Source organism: Atractosteus spatula, assembly GCF_055471065.1.
Source record: "Atractosteus spatula isolate fAtrSpa1 chromosome 10 unlocalized genomic scaffold, fAtrSpa1.hap1 SUPER_10_unloc_2, whole genome shotgun sequence".
Lineage (NCBI taxonomy): Eukaryota > Metazoa > Chordata > Actinopteri > Semionotiformes > Lepisosteidae > Atractosteus > Atractosteus spatula.
Window position 1 is genome coordinate 2,801,941 of NW_028296622.1, and position 21,521 is coordinate 2,823,461.

At 43.5% G+C, this 21,521-nt stretch overlaps 1 long non-coding RNA gene across 2 annotated transcripts; it reads left to right on the forward strand.

The window, feature by feature from the left end:
- The first annotated feature begins 2,512 nt into the window (after positions 1 to 2,512).
- Positions 2,513 to 21,176, forward strand: LOC148812654 (uncharacterized). 2 transcript variants are annotated; one of them, XR_016086326.1, is made up of 9 exons: positions 2,513 to 3,489; positions 4,163 to 4,327; positions 11,766 to 11,940; positions 12,580 to 12,675; positions 12,927 to 13,023; positions 13,284 to 17,935; positions 18,620 to 18,797; positions 19,154 to 19,194; positions 19,501 to 21,176. It is a non-coding gene; the product is annotated as an uncharacterized LOC148812654 (long non-coding RNA). The 2 variants fall into 2 exon arrangements; XR_016086325.1 differs by having other exon boundaries at positions 12,927 to 13,012.
- The last annotated feature ends 345 nt before the right edge of the window (positions 21,177 to 21,521 follow it).

A 21,521-nucleotide genomic window follows, 5' to 3' on the forward strand; every position in this document is an offset into this window, starting at 1 on the left:
TAAGAAATCTCAATGCTTGAGAGTTTGGGGTGAAGTTAAGGTTAGTATGAAGTCTGCTTGCTTTTGGTTTAGACAGTTTTTAGTTTTCCAACTTTTATACATCTGATTTTAGTGTAAGAAACTCTTGTTGGTAAACACTGTAATCGCTTCTCTAGAGCTTCAACCAGCAACAAGAAAGGCTTTATATCCTGACTTGACAGTTTCACTGGGACATCAGGGAAGACCCTTCTCTGTCCAACATGCTGGTGCTTCTGTCTCTGCTGGACTGTAGAAAACTACTACTGCTTGTGGTCTTGGGCTTCCCTCAGTGAACAAGGTGAGCTGAAGGTAAGTAGAGAAGAGATGCAGGTCTCTGAGGTGAGCTTTTAAGGTTGGGAGAAGTCTGTATGGCACTTGTTCTGGTCCCCTCTCTGTGGGAGGGGGGGTGGTCAGCACTGTTTTGCTGCTCTTGTCTCCTTCGGGTGCTGTTCTGAGAGGCAGATGGTGACAATGAGCACATTCACTTGAGAGGATGCTGGTGGAGTTTCTAGCCGAGATTGTGTTGGAACGGTGTGTGGAAACTGTAGGCTTCTGTGCACAGACCAGCTTTTTATAAGGCTGATCAGCAGTGGTTTTGATTGTCTGTGAGTTAAACTACACTGCAATGCTCAGAGCTCCCCAGTCCCTGGCCATCTAAATGCACAGTGTGGAGTGACAGCTTGGAGAATTGTTCAGAGGAAGCTCGCTGGCTGGCTGAAAGGATACCCGCTGTGTGACCTGTTGATGCCCACCTGTAAGTATTGAAGTCTTGTGGTTTTCACAGTGGAAAGTGAAGAGGTGCTTGAACTTTCCAGATGCCCATGGATCTTGAGCAGTAGTGTCTAGGAGGATACTTCTTGGGGCAGAGGTGAGTTTCACTCTTGTATTCCATCTTTCATGTGGAGTAGGTTAAAGATTAATTTTCCATATACATGTTGCTTTTTATAACCAGTATGTGAGTATTAATGAAGTGCTTCTTTTTACCCTTAAGAATTGGCCTAGTGTTGGTTTCTATCATGTTTGAGTGTTGGTTTAATTTGAGGTGTAGGTTTTTTGTTTTTCTCTTGACTTCTGGGTGCTGCACTGACATGTATAGTACAAAACTGGAGCTGGGAGTAAAAATTCTTACTGCTTCCAAGTGCGGAGGATCAAATCTAAATCTCTCTGCTGTCAGAGGGGTTGACCAGGCCTTTATTCCCCGAAGGGATGACCTGTATTTGCCAGGAAGGTGCAGATGTGGCACACTGTGGACTGGGTGCTTTCTCTTCTGTGAAGATCTGCTTGAGGAGTTCTTGGTTTCTAAACCAAGACAACAGCCGTGTCAGGGGACCCTGTCAGAGCTGCTCAGTGAGTTCTCTACCACCCAGGAGTAGAGACCGGGGTGACTGTGTGTGGGGCAGCTCTGGGCTTGACATTGCTTGATCCTCCTTCAAAGGTAGGAGCGGCTTTCTGTTCTGACTCCCACTCTGCACACCAGCCTTGGGATGGCTGTTTCTAGGAGCGCCTGAGCCATCTGGCTGGTTGAGCCATAGCTGACTGTTCCAGGCAGGAGGGGACCCCAAGTTTAAAGCCTTTGTTTAGTTGTAGCTGTTGGGGTTCTTTGTTGGTTTTCTAGTTTGAATGAAGTGGTAAATCAGGAATGGAAGTCCAATACTGAAAGTGTTGTGCGAGCACTGGGAAAGATTTGGCTAAATGATTTTGCTAATGGTACCACTGGAAAATAGAGATTGGCAGTATGTGAGATTTATTTCATGGGTGCACACATGTAACTAAATCTTACGTTGACTGACATTTTGAACTGAATTAAATTTAAGAGTGGGGAAACCTATGCTCCAGTATAATGTAAGGCAGACTTGCTGATTTTAGCCCAGTGAGGCTGTATGTTTCCAATTTCCTGCACTAAAAGCCATGCTGTCAGAGGTTTAGTGCAGAAAGGGGAGGGATGAGTTTCCAGCTGACTGGAAGTGGTTGTGTACTGTGCCTTGTGAGAAGGGAGAGAGCAGTATGGACATTGTCTTCTTTTGCTAGAAGACTCTGCTCCAGTTTAAGCCTGTTTAGTACTGCTTATTTTCCTTTGGCTCCTATGTATTGACCTGTGGCCATACAGGACACTGTGGTAATAAACCATTGTGTTTGGTTCACCTTTTTAGAACTAATTTAAAGGATTCGATTAGGGAATGTGAAGCTGTTTTACCAGTGGTTTGTTCTGTATATGTCATCTCCCTGATGGTAGAAAGCACGATGTGGCTGGAAGGGTAAAATCCACGCCCAGTGGCCCAGCAATGGGTTTTGAGTGCTGTTTGTGCTTGGGTTTTTAATATTAAAACTCAGACCTTTCCCCTGTTATGGAGCTCCAGTCAAGGCTGCGGCTAAGTACTGAAGATGGTTATTTGTACTGCTGTGGAACCTAATTTGTTTTGGGGGGGGAACTTGATGTTCATGTAAAAAAAAAAAACCCAGATGTAAATTTAATGTAGCTTTTAGGTGGGTCTTGAGGCCTTGAAAAATGCATTGATGTCCACCACTATTTGATGGGTTATACAACTTGGCAAAATTCTTGTCAATTTTCTGTACTGTAAACTTGTTACTGCTTTTGTAGAAGTGCTGGTAGTAGAAGTCCTTTTCCTTTGCTTTAGGAATGTTAAACTTCTGTAAATTGACCTAAAGATCCGAGTATTTGTTGGGCAGGGCAAAGCTAAATCTTGCCTGGGGAAGCTTGCAAGCTGATGTCAAGGAAGGCCAGTGTTGAAGGTTAGGATCAGTGATCAGTCAGGACTGGGGTGGAGTTGAGTTGATCTGTATGTTTTGAGATGGATGCACTGAATGTGAATTTGAACTTAATGGATTAATAGTTTGTTTGGTGCTGCATGTGAATTTCAGCAAGCTGTTAACTGTTAATACTGCAACAGGATCCAGAGGTTCCCTGGAGGTCTGCTGTGTCCCAGCTCTGAGAAGAGGAGGCTAGTTCTGTCCTGAGAAAGGCAAGGTGATCCACCTGCTCAAACTGAGCTTCTGGATAAGGTGGAAATACTGGTCAGTAATCCTAAAATTCTTGGACCATAATCTGCATCTTCTATGCTGATCCAATTATTGTTCTTGTGGCCAAGGTAAAGGTGAGTAGAGGGGAGGTGCAAGTCGAGCTCTTTCAGTGAGGCCGGCCAGCAGTGGTGCTGATTGTTTGTGTATTGGATTGCAGTACAATGATCGGTGCTCCCCAGTCCCTGGCCATCTAAATGCACAGTGTGGAGTGACAGGCTTGGAGAATCCTGTTCAGAGGGAGCTCACTGGCTGGCTAAAGGGATACCAGCTTTGTGACCTGTGGATGTCCATCTGTGAGTACTGCAGTCCTGCACTTTGAACAGTGGGAGAGTGAAGAGGTGCTACAAGCTGTCCTTAAACTTCCTGGATGCCCATGGATCTTGGAGCAGGTACAAGGGTAGTGTCTAGGAGGACACTGTCCCTGGAGCATAGGTGGGTTTCACTCTTTCCCCCCCGTCTTTAATTTTTCCTTAACCTATAGTCCAAATCACTCTGTGACCCCTTTAATTCTTACTTGTGTAAGAACTTTTCTGAAGGATGAAAAGGCACTTCTGGAGTAGGCTAAGTGTTAAGCTCTGGGATATCTTCTGGCGGCTTGCATAGTTTCATGAGTTAAACCTTTTCTTTTTGGCTTTCTTCTGGGTTTGTTCCCTGCTTGGTTGAAGCTGTTGTGCACTGGACTGGCTGTCATTCTGGCTCAATCACTGAATTACTGTGTTGTATGTGATTTATTTCATGGGTGCACACATGTAAGTAAATCACATTAGATGCACTGCAGTACAACAGTGACTTGGCACACTGCAGACTCCTGGCTGGTTGCGGCTCTGAGGAGACGGCATATCAGCCAGGTTCTCTTGATGGGTGTCGGCACAGGAACTGCTCTCTTCACAGGAGAGGAACTGCACTGGATCCTTTACCTGTGGAAAGAGCCCTGGACCGGGGGTTTTCTTTGCTCTCTACACTGTTTCTCTGTTGGTTTGTCCTGGACAGGTGCTGCACTGTGAACATTTTAGCAGTTTAGTACAAAACTGGATCTGGGATGAAGCTTCCTTACCGTTTCTAACAGGTGCAGAGATCTCGGTCTAAATCCTTCTCTCTATTTCAGGGTCTCTGCTGTCAGAAGGGATGAGCAGGCCTTGGGTCCAGAAGGAGGACCTTTCATCACCAGGAGTGCAGCACAGATGGAGCCGGTACCTGGGATCTTTCCATGAAGATCTGCTGGAGGTGTGGGGTGCTTGTTCCAAGACTGGGAGTCCTACTGGGGGTTGAGGTGAGTTTCCATCCAGGAGGAGAGATTAATACGTAAGGGTTTTTTTGGTTAATTTCAGGTACATTTGGGGTACAAAGGGTATATTGGTGTACTGTGGATATGTTCATGTACATTGATTAATCTGTTACATTGTATATTTGAGTCTACTTGAAACATTTGGGTTCATTTGGCACATATGGTAAACTGGGTATTTACATCTGTTAAATTGAATGCGTTTTAGCTTGGTTTCAAGCTGTATTATACTGCTGTGGGAGATTAATTTTTAATTTTAATTCCTTTCACAAGTGAAATGAGACTCTGGAGGCGGTGGCAGTAGCAACATGGGTAATTCTTGACATGGCCATGGGAGCTACAACATTCAGTGTAGTACATCAAGGAACTCGGCATTTTTCTCTTGGCTACTTTTATCTTTTGAGAGTGACAACATGCAGGGGTGTCAGTTGTACTTATCTGTGATGGAGTCTGATGGCAGAATCTGTATGTTACTCTTTACCCATATAGTGGTAGGAGATGTGAGCTCTCAAGGCGAATGGACACCTCCGGCTCGAGTCTCTTGGTTTTACGTGAATTTTCTCAGTTTAAAATGGGTTTGGATCAAGTGTGTAGTGCTGTGCTTGCTCCAAATAAGGAATTTTTCAGACATAAGACCTCCGTCCTAAAGTATCTTGCTCAGCAGTTTCCATGCTAGTTTTTGTAACTATAAAGTGCTACATGTAATTAAGTTGTATATGCAAGTGAATCGTTGTCTGTACTGGTTAATATTTCTGCTTTACTTCAAGTATGTTTCAGATATCAGACCTTTCTCTAGTCTTCCCAAACTGAACACATGGTTAAGTAATTTGTTCCTCCAGTCTTATTTTATTTTAAATAAAGGTTAATTTCCTTTTTAGTTGGAGATAACTAATGGATTAATAGTGGTGGGATAGTTCTCTATGGTTGATTGTAATCTATTAATTATCCAGATCTCACCTGATTAACAGATGAGGTGGTAAGTGCTAGTTGAGTCATTGGAAGCAGTTGTGTTGAATTGGAAACAGTGGGGGTGTGGAGGTGGGACACGGAGCACAGGTTGGGATTGGCTCCTGTTAATCGCCCTGAGGAGTTCTATAAGGCAGCCCTGGAGCCAGTGTGTTCTCAGCTGCAGCAGGTGAAGACACTCCTGTGATTGTGGTGGTTTTTGGCTTTTAAAGTGTTGGTTTTACTGTGGTAGGTAAATGTACTGGCTTCTTTTGAGATTTTAATCTAAATTTTTCTAGGTTTGCAAGCCAGTGTGATCAGATTTACTGCAGCCCTGAGCTTTTATTGGATGAAAATCAAGTGTTTTGTTTTAGTGATCTGTTAATTCTTTTATAGTGGTCTATCAATAGGTCTGGATTTTTGTGCTTTTTTCATTCAGTTTATTAGTATCCTGTACAACAGTCAATACACAGGAGCTGTGGTGGTAAAGGTGTTAATTTGGGTAAGTGGTTGTTGAATTTTCAGAGGAGTTTCTAGTCACTGGGGAATGCGAGACTTGCTTTTATTTAGGGTTTGAGCTGTATGTGTACAGGCTGTAATCTCCCAGCTGGTAGAATGCATGAAGTGGCTGGAAGGTTTAAATCCATTGGTTGTGGCCCATCACTAGGTTGAGTGTTATTTGTGCTCTTGAGTTGCAATTGTTCTGAATGTTTAAGCTCTAAAAGCTTTTCAGTCCAGGCTGCAGCGGTTTGGTACTGAACATGGTCAGTGGTTTTGTCTCGTACTACTGTGGATCTCAAAAGACTTTTTAGACTACATTTGTAGAAGTGTCTAGTCACTTTGCAATGTCAAGTTTAGTTTTATAAACTGTTTGCTTTATATTTGTACAAGCTGTAGTCTTCCTGATCTGACAGGAAGGCTTTAATCCTTTCACAGTGGTCTATCAATGTGTGGCAGGTGACTTTTTCTGGGAAAGCTGTAAATCTGATTTTACACGTCTAGGTTTTGCATCAAGCTGGAATTAAGCTCTTAAATTAAGAGAAATTACCTGGTGCTGCAGTAAATGTAGTGGATGACTTTAGCTTTTTTTAAATGAGACTATTTAATGCTCAATTCTACACTAGTGTCAATTCTTTGTACTCTAAACTAGTAACTCTTTTTAGAAGTGGTGGTGGATTTTGATACATTAGAGATAAAGTATATTCTTTCACATGGAAGAGCCCTGTAAACCTGGGTTATTGGCGAGTGGAATAAGCTAAGCTAGAGAATGTTGGTTTAGTTCTACAAATGTTCTACCTTTTGCTTTTGTAACCCATTTGAACAGTTTTAACCTGTTTCAGTCTGTATCCTCGCTAATGTCATGTGATTGTAGCAACAGCATCTATGTCTTGGGTGAACAGTGCAAGATTTGGGTTTTCTTTGTTTGGGCCAGTAAGAGGCCAGTGTTTATGGATAGGCTGTGATCAGTCAGGGTCGAGGGTGGAGTTGATCCGTTTTGGGATGGATGTACTGAATTTGAACTTGTTGAATTAATCATGTTTGCCAGTGACAACAGTCATGGAGTATTGCAACAGCATATTCCTTGGAAGTCTGCTGTGTCAAGGGAAGAACTAGACGCTAGCTGAAGTCTGTTTAGTAACTGCATCGGTAGTGCTGCAATGGACAGTTTGTAGGAGTGACTGTTGATCACTGCTTGCGGTCCACGTCTGAGAAGAGGTAACTGGTATTGTGTGGATAAGGCTGAGGTGATGCTCAGCCAAGATTGTCAAGCCTCTGCGTACAGTGGACAGTAAGCCAATCATCATGCATGAAGTTCTTTTGTGAGGTTGGTCAGCAGTGATGTGCTCCCCGGTCCCTGGCCAGCTGTATGCACAGTGTGGAGTGACGGGCCTGGAGAATCCTGTTCAGAGGAAGCTCACTGGCTGACAGAGTACCAGCTGTGACCTGGTGATGCCCTACCATGAGTATTGACGTTTTCCACACTGAACAGTGGAGAGCGAAGACATGCTGCAAGCTGTCCTTCAATTTCCTGGATGCCCATGTAGCAGTTATTGTCTAGGAGGACACGGTACCTGGAGCAGAGGTGAGTTTCACTATTCTCCCATCTAACCTAATCCAAACCACATTTGATGCTCTATAATTTAGGATTGGTGAGTGAGTTTCACTTTCGGGTATCTTTCATGTTGCTTAGTCCAAATTTATCAAATGACCCCCCCTCATTTGTAGGAATTTTTATAATGGAGGAAAAGGTACTTTTGGTGTAGGCTTAGTGTTAAACTCTTGGACCTCATTGTCAACATGCTATCTATTTAGAAATGAGGTGTAATTTTGGATTTGTCTTGTCTGTCTTTTGGGTGATGTTTGCTCCTTGATTGGGTGAGGCACTGACGTGCACTTGACTGGCTGTCATTCTGGCTCTCAAAGACTAAATTAGTGCTTTGTATGTGATTTATTTCATGGGTGCACACATGTAAATGAATCACTTTAGTTCGATTGTGACCTGATGAATCGGACTCCTGGCTGGTTACAGCTCTGAGGAGACGGCATGTCAGCCAGGTTCTCTTGATGGGTGTTTGCACAGGAATTGCACTTGCTCCCCTGTGGCACGAGCCCTGGACTGGGGGTTTTCTCTTTTGCTCTCTGCAGGGTGTTGTCCTGTTGGTTTGGCTTGGATAGATGCTGCACTGTGTCCCTGTTTGTAGTGGAAATGCAGAGGACTTGGTCTAAATCCTTCTCTCCATTTCAGGCTCTCTGCTGCCAGTAGGGATGAGAAGGCTTGTGCTCCTGAGGGACGATCTTTCCACTCCAGGAGTGGAGCACAGATGGGGCCAGTCTCTGGGATCTTTCTGTGAGGGTCTACTGGAGGAGTAGGGAGCTTGTTCCAGGTCTGAATGTCATTGAAGAGATCAGAGGATTCAGGTTTGACTACAATGTGTACACTAGCTACATGGGGAAAGTTTTCATTGGGTGCAGTACATACACCTGGGTACTCTGGGTTCACGTACAATTGTGTAGACTGTTGTATGGGGTACATTGTGTGTATTGGGCAGATGACTTTTGGCATGGGACATGTAGCATAGTGTGTAAACTCTTGGCTATTTTTTTGGGACTTGAAAGACGGTTATCAGGTTAGAGATGCAGGACAATCTGAAAGCCATGCCTTATCTTTAGTTTACTGCATGGAGAACTGAGTCTTTGATTTTGTAACAAATTTTAACTGTTGCAATCTGTTAATAGTCATCTTCAGTATTCAAGCCAGTGTTGTGATGCAAGAATTTCTGGAGTGAGCAGACCAGAACAATTGTTTGGGTCAGGGAGAGACCAGTATTTAAGGCTGGGGTTATGTTGAAGTGTATGCATTTGAGATGGCTCCACCAGGAATTTAAGGATCGGTGTAGGGATGTTGATATCCTTTTTTACACTGTGTATTCCAATGAGCAGGTGACAGCTGTCAGACTGGGGAGCAGGGAGCATTACTGCTGGTGAACTTGGGCTGTGCCGAGTGAACAATGTGAGCTGAAGGTAAGAACAGGGGAGATTCAGGTCAGTGTGAGGAGAGCTTTTAAAGTTGGGAGCAGTCTGCACAGCACATCCTGGCCCCCTCTGTGTGGAGGATGGGAGTGGTTAGCCCTGTTTCTTTTACAGTGGTTGAAGATGAGGATGGTCACTGGAGAAAGGATGCTATTGAGGTTTCTAGCTCCTGGTTTCAACAGAAGAGTGGTATCATGGTCGTATGTTCACAGAACAGCCTCTTGATGAGGCTAGACCACAGTGTTATGAGTGACTCTGGAATATTGTTTGATTTAGAGTGGAATGCTGTGACTGGTGCTCCCCAGTCCCTGCCCACCTGAATGCAGACGGTGCTGATGGACGCTGTGGTTGGAGATGAACTTCCATTGAACAGTATTGGCCGTCTGAAAGGATAGCGGGAGTGTTCTGTGAATATTAAACGCGTGGGGAGGTTGTGCAGAACATTGTCCACGCATTGAGTTTTGGCACTTTGCATCTTGTGACTGTGGTTCTCTACCCTTTCCCAAATCAAAGACAATGGAAATATCAAACTATAGTGTTTGATTAAAAGTAAGTTTATATGGAGTCGGGTGCAGGCGTCTTTCTAGCAAATTCCAAATGCAATGCCTTTTCAGTTTTGTACTAGGCTCAGTTTTGAGATTTGTTGGGAAAGTTTAGCTTCCTGTTGAACTGTAGGTTTCTTTATTGTAGGCTTTTGTTTTGGGGATGTTTCTTGCTTAAGCAATTGTAGCACCAGCAGCCTCCTCCTCTTGAGACTCCTTGGAGATGGGTTCAAACAGTGAAATACCATGTCAGGAGACCCAGTCAGATCAGTGAGATCCTTACCACTCAAGAGTAGACACTGCAGAGGTTGTGTGGGGCAGCTGTGGGCTTGACACCACCTTCAAAGGTAGGAGCGGCTTTCTTTTCCGACTGCTCCTCTGCACACCAGCCTTTTGATGGCTGTTCCCAGGAGCACCTGAGCCACCTGGCTGGTTGAGCCAAAGTTGACTTTGTTCCAGGTAAGAGGGGACTCTGATTATGTAGCCTGCAGCTGCTGGGGTTCTTTGTTGGTTTTTTAGCCTTAATGGTAAAGTGTCACTAGCATAAGTACTGGTTAATCAGGGGACGGAAGTCAAATACTGAAAGTGTTGTGCAAGCACTGGGGAGGATTTGGCAAAATTGTTTATGGTATGACTGGAAAACTAGGGAATTGTCAGTATGTAAGATTTATTTCATGGGTGCACACGTGTAACTAAATCTTACATTGAAATTTTAGAAGTAAATTAAAGGGGGAACTAAGCCGAGTACGGTGTCTTCCTGATTACCCAGTGAGACTGTATTCTGTGAATGTCCACCACAATCAATCCTGTCGGAGGTTTAGTGCACAAAGGGGAGTGAGTTTCCAGCTGATTGGAAGTGGTTGTGTATTGTGCCTTGTGAGGGAGAGAGCTGCATGAAGACTGTCAGAGGACTTTCTTATACTGGATGTGTACTTTAACCATGAGCACAAACTGTTATTAGTGTAAAACTGGCTGTGAAACTTGGTTAAGTGGTTCTGTTGAACTTTCAGAAAGCCTTTTTAAAGGTGCTTCTAGTCATTGAGGAATGAGGCTTAGTTTGACCATGGGTTAATTGGTATGTGTTCAAAGTGTTATCTCCATGATGGTCAAGTGCTTGATGCAGCTCAAAGACCTCAATCCACTTGGTGCCCTATCAATCAGTTTCGAGTACTGTGTGCTTTTGTTTCAGTGAGGTGATCCACCTGCTTCAAGTTCTCATCTACAGAAAGTCCCGAGCCTCTGAATAAGGTGGAAATAGTGGTGGGTAAACGATCATCCTACTGGCTGACGTTCTTGGGCTGTAACCCGCATCTTTGGTGTGGATATGTTATTTGCTCTCACTCTAATCGGTGCACTCTTGAGGCCTAGGTATAGGTGGGTTTGAAGGTAAGTGGAGGAGGTGGAAGTTTAGCTGTTTTTCCTAAGATGGGTCAGCAGTGATGCAGATTTGTGAATTTGATTATAGTTCAATCAGTGCTTCGCCGTTCCTGGCCAGCTGAATGCACAGTGCAGTGACAGGCTTGGAGAACCCTGCTCAGAGGAAGCTCACTGGATACCAGCTGTGTGACCTGTTGTTGCCCATCAGTAAGTAATGAAGTCCTGTGGTTTGAACAGTGGAAAGTGAAGAGGTGCTGCAAGCAGTCCTTGAATTTCCTGGATGTACATGGATCTTGGAGCAGGTGCAAGGGTGGTGTAATAGAGGACATGTCCCTGGAGTAGAGGTGAGTTTCACTTTTCCTGTCTAACCTTATCCATCGCAAACTTGATGCTATATAACCATTTAGTATTTTGCTTGTCAGAACTGTTTACTGAAGGATGAAAAGCTCCTTTTGGAGTAGGTTACATGTTTAGTTTTCGGACCTCTTCTGGTGGATAACGTCACACTTTAACATGCTGAATACTTGCACTACGCTTCTAGAGGTGAAGCTTTTTTCTGGGTAATTTTTCCTCCCTGCGTGGTTGGGGCGTTTGTATACTAATGTGCACTTGACTGGCTGTCCATTCTGGCTCTGTAAGACAATTACTGCTTTGCATCTGATTTATTTCATGGGTGCACACATGTAAATAAATCTGTTTAGATGCACAGCAGTACAATAGTGATGTGGCGCACCAACAGCCTCCTCACTGTAGACTCCTTGCTGGTTACAGCATATTGACCAGGTACTCGTGATGGGTGTTGGCACAGGAACTGCTCTCCTCACAGGGGAGGAACTGCACTGGATCCCTCCCCTGTGGCAAGAGCCCTGGACTGGGGGTTTTCTCTTGGCTCTGCAGGGTGTTTTCCTGTTTTATCCTGGACAGATGCTGCACCATAAACACTTTACAAGTTTAGTACAAAACTGGAGCTGGGAGTAAATGTTCTTGCGGTTTTCCAAGTGCAGAGGATCATGTCTAAATTGGTCTACTAGGTTCTCTGCTGCTGGAAGGGTTGCCCAGACCTTTGCTCCCAGATGGATGACCTTTCATCACCAGGAGTGGAGTACAGATGGGGCTGGTCTCTGGGATCTTATGAAGATCTGCTGGAGGAATGGGGTGCTTGTTCAAAGGCTGAAAGTAAATGGTAACATCGGAGAATCTAGTCAGGTGAGTGGGTGTAGTGAGTCTTTCTGCCCAGTAAGAGATGGGGCATCTTGAGAATACTGGTTACATGGGGTACTTCATTTTTCAGTGGGTACATTTGGGTACTCTGGCTATGTTGGCTCATTTGGCTACATAGAGTATATTGGGCAGGCAACCTTTGGCATGTGCAGAGGAGTTGCAGCAATGGTGTAGTACATGTGTAGATTCAACTTTTCTTTTGCCTACTTATTTTTGCACTTACAATGGACTTGAAAGACCCTAATATCTGGGTTGGAGGAATGTGGGACAATATGAAAGCCTTGTTGTCTTTAGTTCATTTCATGGAGAACTGAGTATTTGATAGTCTTTAATTTTAACTGATCTTGGAAGAGAAGCAAGAACAATTTGGGTTTTGTCTCTTTGGGTCAGTGAGATGAGTATTTGAGGTTGGGGTCAGTTGTGACCAGTCAGGGTTAAAGGAAGGATTAAGCTGATGTTGAATTAACTTTTTACACTACATGCATATTCCATTGACCTGGTGACACCTGTCAGATGGAGTAATTCAAAAGGGTCACGAGGTTCCCTGGAAGTTGGCTGTCAGTAGTATAAAGGTAGATGAAGGCTGCCTTTTTACTGAACTTGATTTGGTTTCATTGTTTGCAGATGTATCTGTCCCTCACCTCATGCGAGTGTGATGCCAACCTGCAAGATTGCCCAGCTCTGGGACAAGGACCCTGCATTTGGTCAGATGAAGTTAAGGTGATACTTCTGCAAGAACCTGTGACTCTACATGTGCATTCCAGCAGATTGGAAAAGTGTAAATACTGGTGATGAGTAAACTTTTTATCCCACTGCCTGATTAGTTTACTTCCACCTCATCTTGCATTTTTAGTATAGGTTGTTCAAGTAGTTGTTTGACTTAAGATGTTACCCTTGTTTGATCTTTTTGGACTCGATGTCAAAAATGATTGAATGGGGGGAGGTTCTGATTTTTCTTTATTTTCCACAAGATGCGGTTTTCCCAGATCAGTCTCAGTGGGGAGCAAGGAGTGCCTACTGCTTGGGAAGTGGACTTGGGCTTCCCTCAGTGAACAAGGTGAGTTGAAGGTAAGTAGAGGGGAGATGCAGGTCAGTGTGAGGAGAGCTTTTAATGTTGTGTGGAGGAGGGAAATGGACATTTGTGTTTTTGTCCTTACAGTTGTGCACTGAGATGCAGCTGTCAGAGATGGTTTTCAGCTTCTGGTCTCAAGAGAAGAGTCAGTATCTTGGTCAATTGTTTACAGAACAGCCTCTCTCAATGAGGCTAGACCATAGTAGTGCTGAGTGGTATGAATGAGTTGTGAGTGTTTTGTGATTTTTTTTTTTAGAGTGGAATGCCATGATGGGTGCTCCCCAGTCCCTGCCCACCTGAATGCAGACATGGAACAGTATTGGCTGTCTGAAAGGCATCAGGAGTGTGATCTAATTCCTTTCTGTGAGTATTGAAGTCCCGCAGATGGAACACCAGAAAGCAAGGAGGGGTTTGAAGCTGCCCTTGCTGAATCTGCTGGGCAGCTGTGGATGTAGGAACACATGCAAAGGTAGTCATGCAGGACATTGTCCCTCTAGCATTGGTGAGTTGTCCTTTTAGTTTCTGTTCTTTGATTTGGGAAAGTGTCGAGATGTTCAAGTTGGTCATTATACTCATATAGAGGTATATGGTGTAACAAAATGCTATATAACTAGCTCTTGGATGGTAAGTAGTACAAAAAAGAAGAAATGTGCAAAATCATGCATCAACTATGAAATAAAGGATTTAAAGTTATGGGGAGTGGAGTTTCTTGACATGGGAGGTTGAGGTAGATTTCAACATGTTTGAGCTTTAAGAGAAGGTACAGTGAGGGTTCAGGTCATGGGTGAGAGGCTGGCAGTTTAATAGTGCGGGGGTAAAAACTGAGTCTGGTAATCTGGGCGCGAGGGCTCTGGTACCAGTTTCCGGATGGTAGAGGGTCAAACACTCTTCTTGCTGGCGTGTGTGGGGTCTTTGCTTGGAGCTTTCCTCAAGCACGGTCTGTCATAAGTGGACTGGGCAGTTTTCACCACCTGCTGTAGGGCTTTTCGGTCGGCAATACTGCAGTTGCCATACTACACTGTGATGCGACCTGTCAGTGTGCTTTCTGTAGTGCATCTGTAACAGTTGGTGAGAATCTGGGGACATATCTGAGCCGCCTTCAACCGTCTTGGGGAAATACAGGCTGTGTTGCACTTTCTTAATCAGACAGGTGGACGATGGATTAAGCACACACCCCCTGGGGGACTTCTGTGTTCAGTTAGTGTGCTGGAGGTGCGGTTTCCAAGCTTGACAGCTGGAGGGCTGCCTGTCAGGAAGTCCCAAATCCCATTGCAGAGGGTTGTCGTGACCCAGTGCATTGGGTTTCTTGACTAGTTTCTGGAATGATGGTATTAAAAGCTGAGCTGAAGTAGATGAATAGTAATCTTGTGTATGTTTTCTTTTTATCCAGACGTGGATAAGAAGTGTTGCTGGCTTCAAACTGAGCGTAGAAGGCGTTGAGCTTGTTAGGCAGGGAGGCATCATGGGCAGGTGCACAGATGATCTTCCTCTTGTCGTCTGTGAGGGCCTGTATACCTTGCCACCTGCGCCGTGGGTCATGAGTGCTGAAGTGCTCCTCCAGTTCCTGTTTCAGTGTGATTTTTTTTTTTTCAGCCTGATGTTTGATGCCTTTCTTCAGATTGATGCTGGCTGACTTCAGTTCTGGTTTATTGCCTGATTTGAATGTTGCAGACCTCTGTTCATCCATGGTTTCTGTTTAGGAAATGCTCTTATTACTTTTGTCACATTGCCAGCACATGTCCTGATGTAGCTAGTGACTGATGTATATTCCTGTGTGGCTGTCTCTTTAAACACCCCAGTCAGTGCCTTCAAACCAGTCCTGCAGGAGTGATTCAGCTCCTTCAGGCCCCACTTTCCCTGTCCTGACTGCTGGCTTCACTCACCTGTGCAGCTGTCTGTGGGTGGGGAGGAGAAACAGTGATGTGGTCTGTGTCCACAGTGGGGGAGGGGTCCGGTCTTGTGAGCGTTCTGAATGTTGGTGTAAACGTGGTCCAGAGTGTTTTCTTGTCTCGGTGGGAAGGAGACTTGCTGATGGTATTTCGGGAGAAGGGAGTTCAGGTTTGTAGGATTAAACTCACCCGAGACGACGAAGGTTGTCGGGATGTGCAGACTCCTGCTTATTGCAGTGTACAGTACCTCTAGCGCCTCTCTGCCATTAGTCAGGGGTGGATGTAGATGGCAGTCAGAAACCGTCTGAACAGTAAACTGCTACATCTGTTTTTACAACTGTTTTTGTGCAATACAACTTTGTGTACTGTTTTGGTTTTTGTATGTTCTGGACTGTGAGTAACTCTTCTTAGTGCACTTCTCACTGTACTGATTGTATCATTCATTACAATGCTGTTTACTTAAGCTGCTGTTGCACTGCAATTTACCTCACGGGATCAAAGTATCTATACGTTTTAAATTCCCTCAGCAGATAAAAGGGGTGGCATTTGATCATTAGAAATTCCAGAGTGGGTGAGCAGTGTTGCATGATGGAAGATGTTGCACCATGTGTTAATAAAAATGCAAACTCCCCCACCTCTGGATTTACCGGACTCTGTAGTTCTGTCCATGCGGAAGGCAGAAACCCATCTAGGTGTATTGCTGAGTCTGTAATACTATGTTAGCTAAGTTTTGGTTAAAGCATGAGTCCAGAGTCGTAACTGAAATTGAAAACTAGAGCTTAATTATTAAGGCTCCTGGCTCCTTTATAACTAGGAAACAAGTCTTGCTATCTTATACAAAATGTTTAAATGCCTTTTCAGTTTTGTTTGAGGCTTAGGTTTGTGATTTCTGGTGGGCAATTTAAGCATCCTTAAGCTTAATGCACACAATTAGTAGAGCTGTTGGTCTATTTCTTGGAAATGCTTGTCTGTCTTGGTTAAGCAGCGTCTCATTTCACTGGCTGCCTTTCTGGCTCTGAAAGCCTGAATTTATTTCATGGGTGCACTTTGAAGTAAATCTCTTTAGATGCACTGCAGTACAAGAATGACTTGGCACACCAGCAGACTCCTGGCTGGTTACAGCTCTGAGGAGAGGGCATGTCAGCCAGGTTCTCTTGATGGGTGTTGGCACAGGAATGGCACTTGATCCCTCCCCTGTGGCACAGGCCCTGGACTGGGGGGTTTCCTCCTTGCTCTCTTCAGGGTGTCTTTTTTTTTTCTTGAACAAGGTTTGCTGTGAAAATTTTGCAAGTGGAAATGCTGGCTTGACTGTTTCTAAAAAGTGTGAAGGATCAAGTCTAAATCTCCACCTGAGTAACTTGCAGATGTGGTACACTCTAGACTAGGACTGCAGCTGGGGTTCATTGTAAGGATTAAGATGCCTTAAAAACCAAAAGTTTGGCACTGAAAGTAATGCTGTCAGTTTTAGTGCAGAAAGGGGAGGGATGAGTTTCCAGCTGTCTGGAAGTGGATGTGTGCTGTGCTTTGTGAAAAGGGAGAGATGCATTAAAACATTTATGCTTTTGTTAGGACTTTCTTGTGGATGTTTACTTTTTTAAAACAATACTAACTGCTACATGAAGTTTTGTTCTGTGTATAAGTGTAGTACTGATTGTATACTATACAAAATGGTGCATGGTTTTGCCCTGAGTATCTTGTACAGCAGGTAATACAAAGGAGATGTAGCTGTAAAAGTGTCAACTTGTGCAAAGTGGTTGTCAAACCTTAACTTTGAGGAGTTTCTATTCATTGGGGAATGCGAGACTTGGTTTGATCTGTATGTGTGCAGGCTGTAATCACCCTGATGGTAGAATGCATGAAGTGGCTGGAAGGTTTAAATCCACTGGTTGTGGCCCATCACTAGGTTTTGAGTGTTATTTGTACTTTTGAGTTTGTTCTGAATGTTTAAGCTTTAAAACCCTTTCAGTCCAGGCTGCAGCTGTTTGGTACTGAACATGGTCAGTGTTTTGGTCTCATGTTCCTGTGGATCTCAAGAGTATTGGGGTGCCTTGAATTTTTCTTTATGTAAAACCAAAAATTTAATTTGTTTTTTAAAAGTCACATTTCTACAGCCCTAGGTACACATTTTAGTGCGTGTTTAAAAAAGCCCAAATATCAACCACTATTTAATTGAGTGTACAACTTTGAGATTTTGACTTGTCTGAAATCTTTGTACTGCCTTTTAATAGAAGGGTGATTTTATTTAAAATTAGGTTTGTATTTCCATGTGTTCCGTCTACATGAATAAAAATATAAATGGATTTGGTCATCCCCTTTTACCTGGGTTATAGGATAGTGGAATCTAAGCTTGATCTTAGATCAATTTTTCTTCATTCTCTATTTTTTGCTTGTGTAACTGGTTTGAATAGTTAATTTTCTTAGCCAGTCACCAATCTGTTAATGTCATGGAAGTAAAGTATGAGCATTTATATGCTGGTTGAGAAGGGTGAGATTTTAGATTTTCTTTATGGCTGTGTGAGAGGCCAGTGTTTAAGGTTAGGGATTGTGATTAGTTTGGGGTTGAGGGAGGAATTGAGCTGGTCACTGTTTGCAGATGGATGCACCTGGGATCTGAAGTACTTGAATCCTTTTTGTACTGCATGTGATTTTCAGTGAGCTGATGACAATTTAAGATGGGGTTTTGAACAGAATCCAGAGATTCCTTGGAAGTCTTCCATTGGAAACAGAACTACGAAGATGAAAGCTGCATCTTTTCTTGGCTACTACCTGAATTGCTGATTGTGGTTGCTCTGCGATGGAGTGTTTGCAGGAATCGCTGTTCTTCACCACATGGGTACACAATGCCATGCTATTGAGAGGGAGCTCGCTGGCTAAAAGCATATCTGTGTGATCTGATGTGAGTATTGAGGTCCAGTGCTTTGAAGAGTGGAGAGTGAAGAGATGTTCTGCAAGCTGGATGCCTATGGATCTTGGAGCTGTTGCAAAGGAAGTCTAGGAGGACCTTGTCCCTGGAGTGATGGTGAGTTTCACTTTCCAATAACTTTATTTCTCTAATCAAGTCTAAATCAAATATGAACACTTAATTTTGTCCATGCTTGTAAGAGCTTTTTTGTAAAAAGCTCCTTTTGGTTTGGTTAAGCTCTTGTTTATCTTCTGGCAGAGCACATTATGCTTTAATGTGTTAAACATCTAGAGTCATAGTGGTGTAGTTTTTCTTTGACTTTCTTCTGAGTACTTTTTCCTTCCTGCTTGGTTGAGGTATTTGTATACTAATGTGCACTTGACTGGCTGTCATTCTGGCTTTGAAAGATGGAATTAGTGCTTTGTATGTGATTTTATTTCATGGGTGCACACATGTAAATAAATCACTTAAATACCGAGCAGTACAATGCTGACTTGGCACACCAGCTGCTCCCTTCAGTGTTGATTTCTTGCTGGTTACGGCTCTGTGGAGACCACGTCAGCCAGGTTCTCTTGATGGGTGTTGGCACAGGACCTGCTCTTCTCCCAGGGGAGGAACTGCACTGGATCCTGTGCCAAGAACCCTGGACTGGGGGTTTTTTCTTGGCTTTCTGCAGGGTGTTTTTTTCTTGGCTTGTCCTGGACAGGTGCTGCACTGTGTTCATGTTGGGAGTGGAAATGCTGGCTTAACTGTTTCTAAGAAGTGCAGAGGACCTGGTCTAAATCCTTCTCTCCATTTCAGGCTCTGTGCTGCTAGAGGAGATGAGCAAGCTTGGGCTTCAGAGGGAGGACCTTTTATCACCCAGGAGTGGAGCACAGATGGGGCTGGTCTCTGGGGTCTTTCTGTGAAGGTCTGCTAGAGGAGTGGGTTGCTTGTTTGAAGACTGAAAGATAAAGGCAGCATCAGAGGATCCAGTCAGGTGAGTGAGGTGAGTTCTCCACCCAAGAGAAGTGATGGGGCATCTTGAGTACACTGGGTACATGGTTTCATTTGAGTACTTTGGGTATATGTTGATTTGTTTAGGTACATTTGTGGAGACTGCATGTCAGGTTACATAATTGAGTATATTGGTTAGGCAGCTGTTAGCATGTGCATGGGAGTTGTATAGTACAAACAACTTTTTTTTTTTCCCTGCCTAATTTTTTTTACACTTTAAATGAACATGAAAGATCCTGTTATCAGAGGAATGTGGAAGAATCTGAAACCCTGCACATTTTTAATGAAGAATTGAATATTTGAGAATGTTAACTGTTTTAATTTTGTCTTGTGTGCTAGCTTAAGACCTAAGAGGAGAAGCAAGTGGATCTACATGCTTGGTAAGTAGGCAAGAACAATTTGGGTTCCTCAAGGCTGAGGGAAGGGAGAAGTTGGTTAACTGGCTGTTTTGGGAACTTGTGTGCATATGTTGAAAATGCTTTAAACAAGGTATTGGAAATGGACTTGAGTTCTGCACTCTGTTTTTGCTTTAGCACATTTTAGGGTGGTTTTCTGTTGGTTTGTCCTGAAAAGGTAGTACTGAACATTATAGTACTTTAGGTCAAACTGGGTTTTGGAAGTGGGAATGTAGGCTGGACTACTTCTGACTAGTGCAGAGGACTCAGTCTAGTTTCTTTTTTCTTCAGGTTCTCTGCTGTCAGGGGGATGACCAGGCCTTTGCTGTAGAGGGAGGACCTTCACCAGGACTGGAGCCCAGATGCAGCAGACTGGGTAGCGGGTTCTGTCTGTGAAGATCTACTTGATGAATCTGTTCCAATCCCAGAAGCCAATGGGCACATCAGAGGATCATTAAAGCTGCTGTAGAAGTTTCTAATGACAGGGGAAAAATGAGGGGGAGGTCTTTTGTGGGTTAATTGTGGGCTGGAAAGAGGTTCAGGTGCTGTTGATGGTCCAACAGGAGCTGCGTGAAGCTCTAAGTGAATCTCTGCACACCAGCCTTGTAATGGCTGTTAGGACCTTGGCTTGTAACTTCAGCACCTGAGCCACCTGGCAGGGAGGAGACGGTGACTTTTGGTGCAGGAACAGAGAAAGAGTTCCAAGTTTTGTAACTTGGTAGCTATTTTCCACATTCTTAGCCATTTTGAAATGAGTTTGAGAGTCTAAGGTCAAGCAATGATTTATTTGCATGGGTGCACACATGTACATAAATCTTGCCTTGGCTGTAGAGTAAAACTGAATTGAGCCTATTAAGTAGAGATGAATAAAAGGAAAACTAATCCCATCCACTCATTGGGGAGAAGGTTACCTGAGTGTGGCTCTTTTTTTGGTACCTGCACAGAAAGCTCTTGTCATGGGAGGGGATTTTTGTTCTGTGTTGTGGCTTTGTAAATACTTTGCCAGAGAATGTTCTCATGTATTGAATGTCTTTTTGTCTGTATGGGATGTTAATAAAAAAGTTAAGTACCAATTTTTTTTCTTGTACAACCACCATCAACATAAGTTGCTGTTAATTAATTGAGTACATGGTGCCACTGGATCTGCTTTTTCCTGTAATTTTTATTTGGACATTTTGCTCCCTAATTGATTGGTTTCACAATTGATTTTTTTTTTTTTTTTTACTACTGGGGAGGTTCAGGTCCTACTTTTTGGGTACATTTGATGTAAGTAGAGGATGTTTATTAGCATTCTTTAGGCATCTAAGCTTTGGTATAAATTTTTAGGCATTGACAATGTAAAGCACAGAATTTTAATGGTTTGGGTTTATGAAAGTTATTAGATTTTGCCCCTGGGTGGTTTGTGCCTTGTTCAGTTGTGTAGAAATGAAAATGTACTTTATTTTCTTTGTAACTTAGAGGTTTTTAGAATGGTGTCTTTTTCTGGTCTTTAGTTGTGATTGGCTCAGCTCTGGTTTTCTTCAGTTCTCATGTTTTACTTTGTTTTTTTGTCTAGCTTTGGCTTCATTTTTTTTGTGTGAACTTTTTTTGCAATTACATTGTCCTAACATGTTATCAACCTTTGTTCTTTTGTACTATGTTTTGTCATCTTTTTGTTTTTTGCTTATGTTTGTAGTTCCCTCGTGTATTGAAGTGAACTTAGTTGAAATCATCGGGTACATTGGTCTTTGTATTAGAAACAAGTTTAGGATGGGCGAGTGCCTTTGTTTTGTATGGCTGTGGGTAGTTAGTAAAGGTTAGCCAGGGTGTCAGATGCCAAAGACCTGAGTGTTTTGGGTTTTTGTTTGGTTGGCTTTCTCACTTTATCAGCCAGCCTCATCTTGTTTTTTATTTGGCACTGCTCTAGTTCTGTGTTGTCCTGTTTATGTACCAGTCACTTTACTTTAAATAAATCTTTTGCACCAAAACTTGTCATGCTTTCTAAGTTCCTCACCAGAAACCCACCAACATCCAAAACCATCCTAGAAGTTACAACTTTAGACACTTGGGGGTTGTAAAAGGCACACTGGACACCCTCTGTGACTAGCAGTGCCATCCCCAATAGGGGGGGGGGGTTACTCCTACAGTCCTGGAGGGGATTGCACTCTTGTAAGGTTTCATTTCCTCCTCACTTGTCTCTTTATGCATTTTTCCAGATGTAGGCAAACTCATGCATCTTGGGTAGTAAGGTTTTGCTTTTTACTTTATGCACCCTGTTCACCAGACAGCACCCTGCTCAATACTGTTAGTCCAGTCTGGAGGCAACGGTGGCA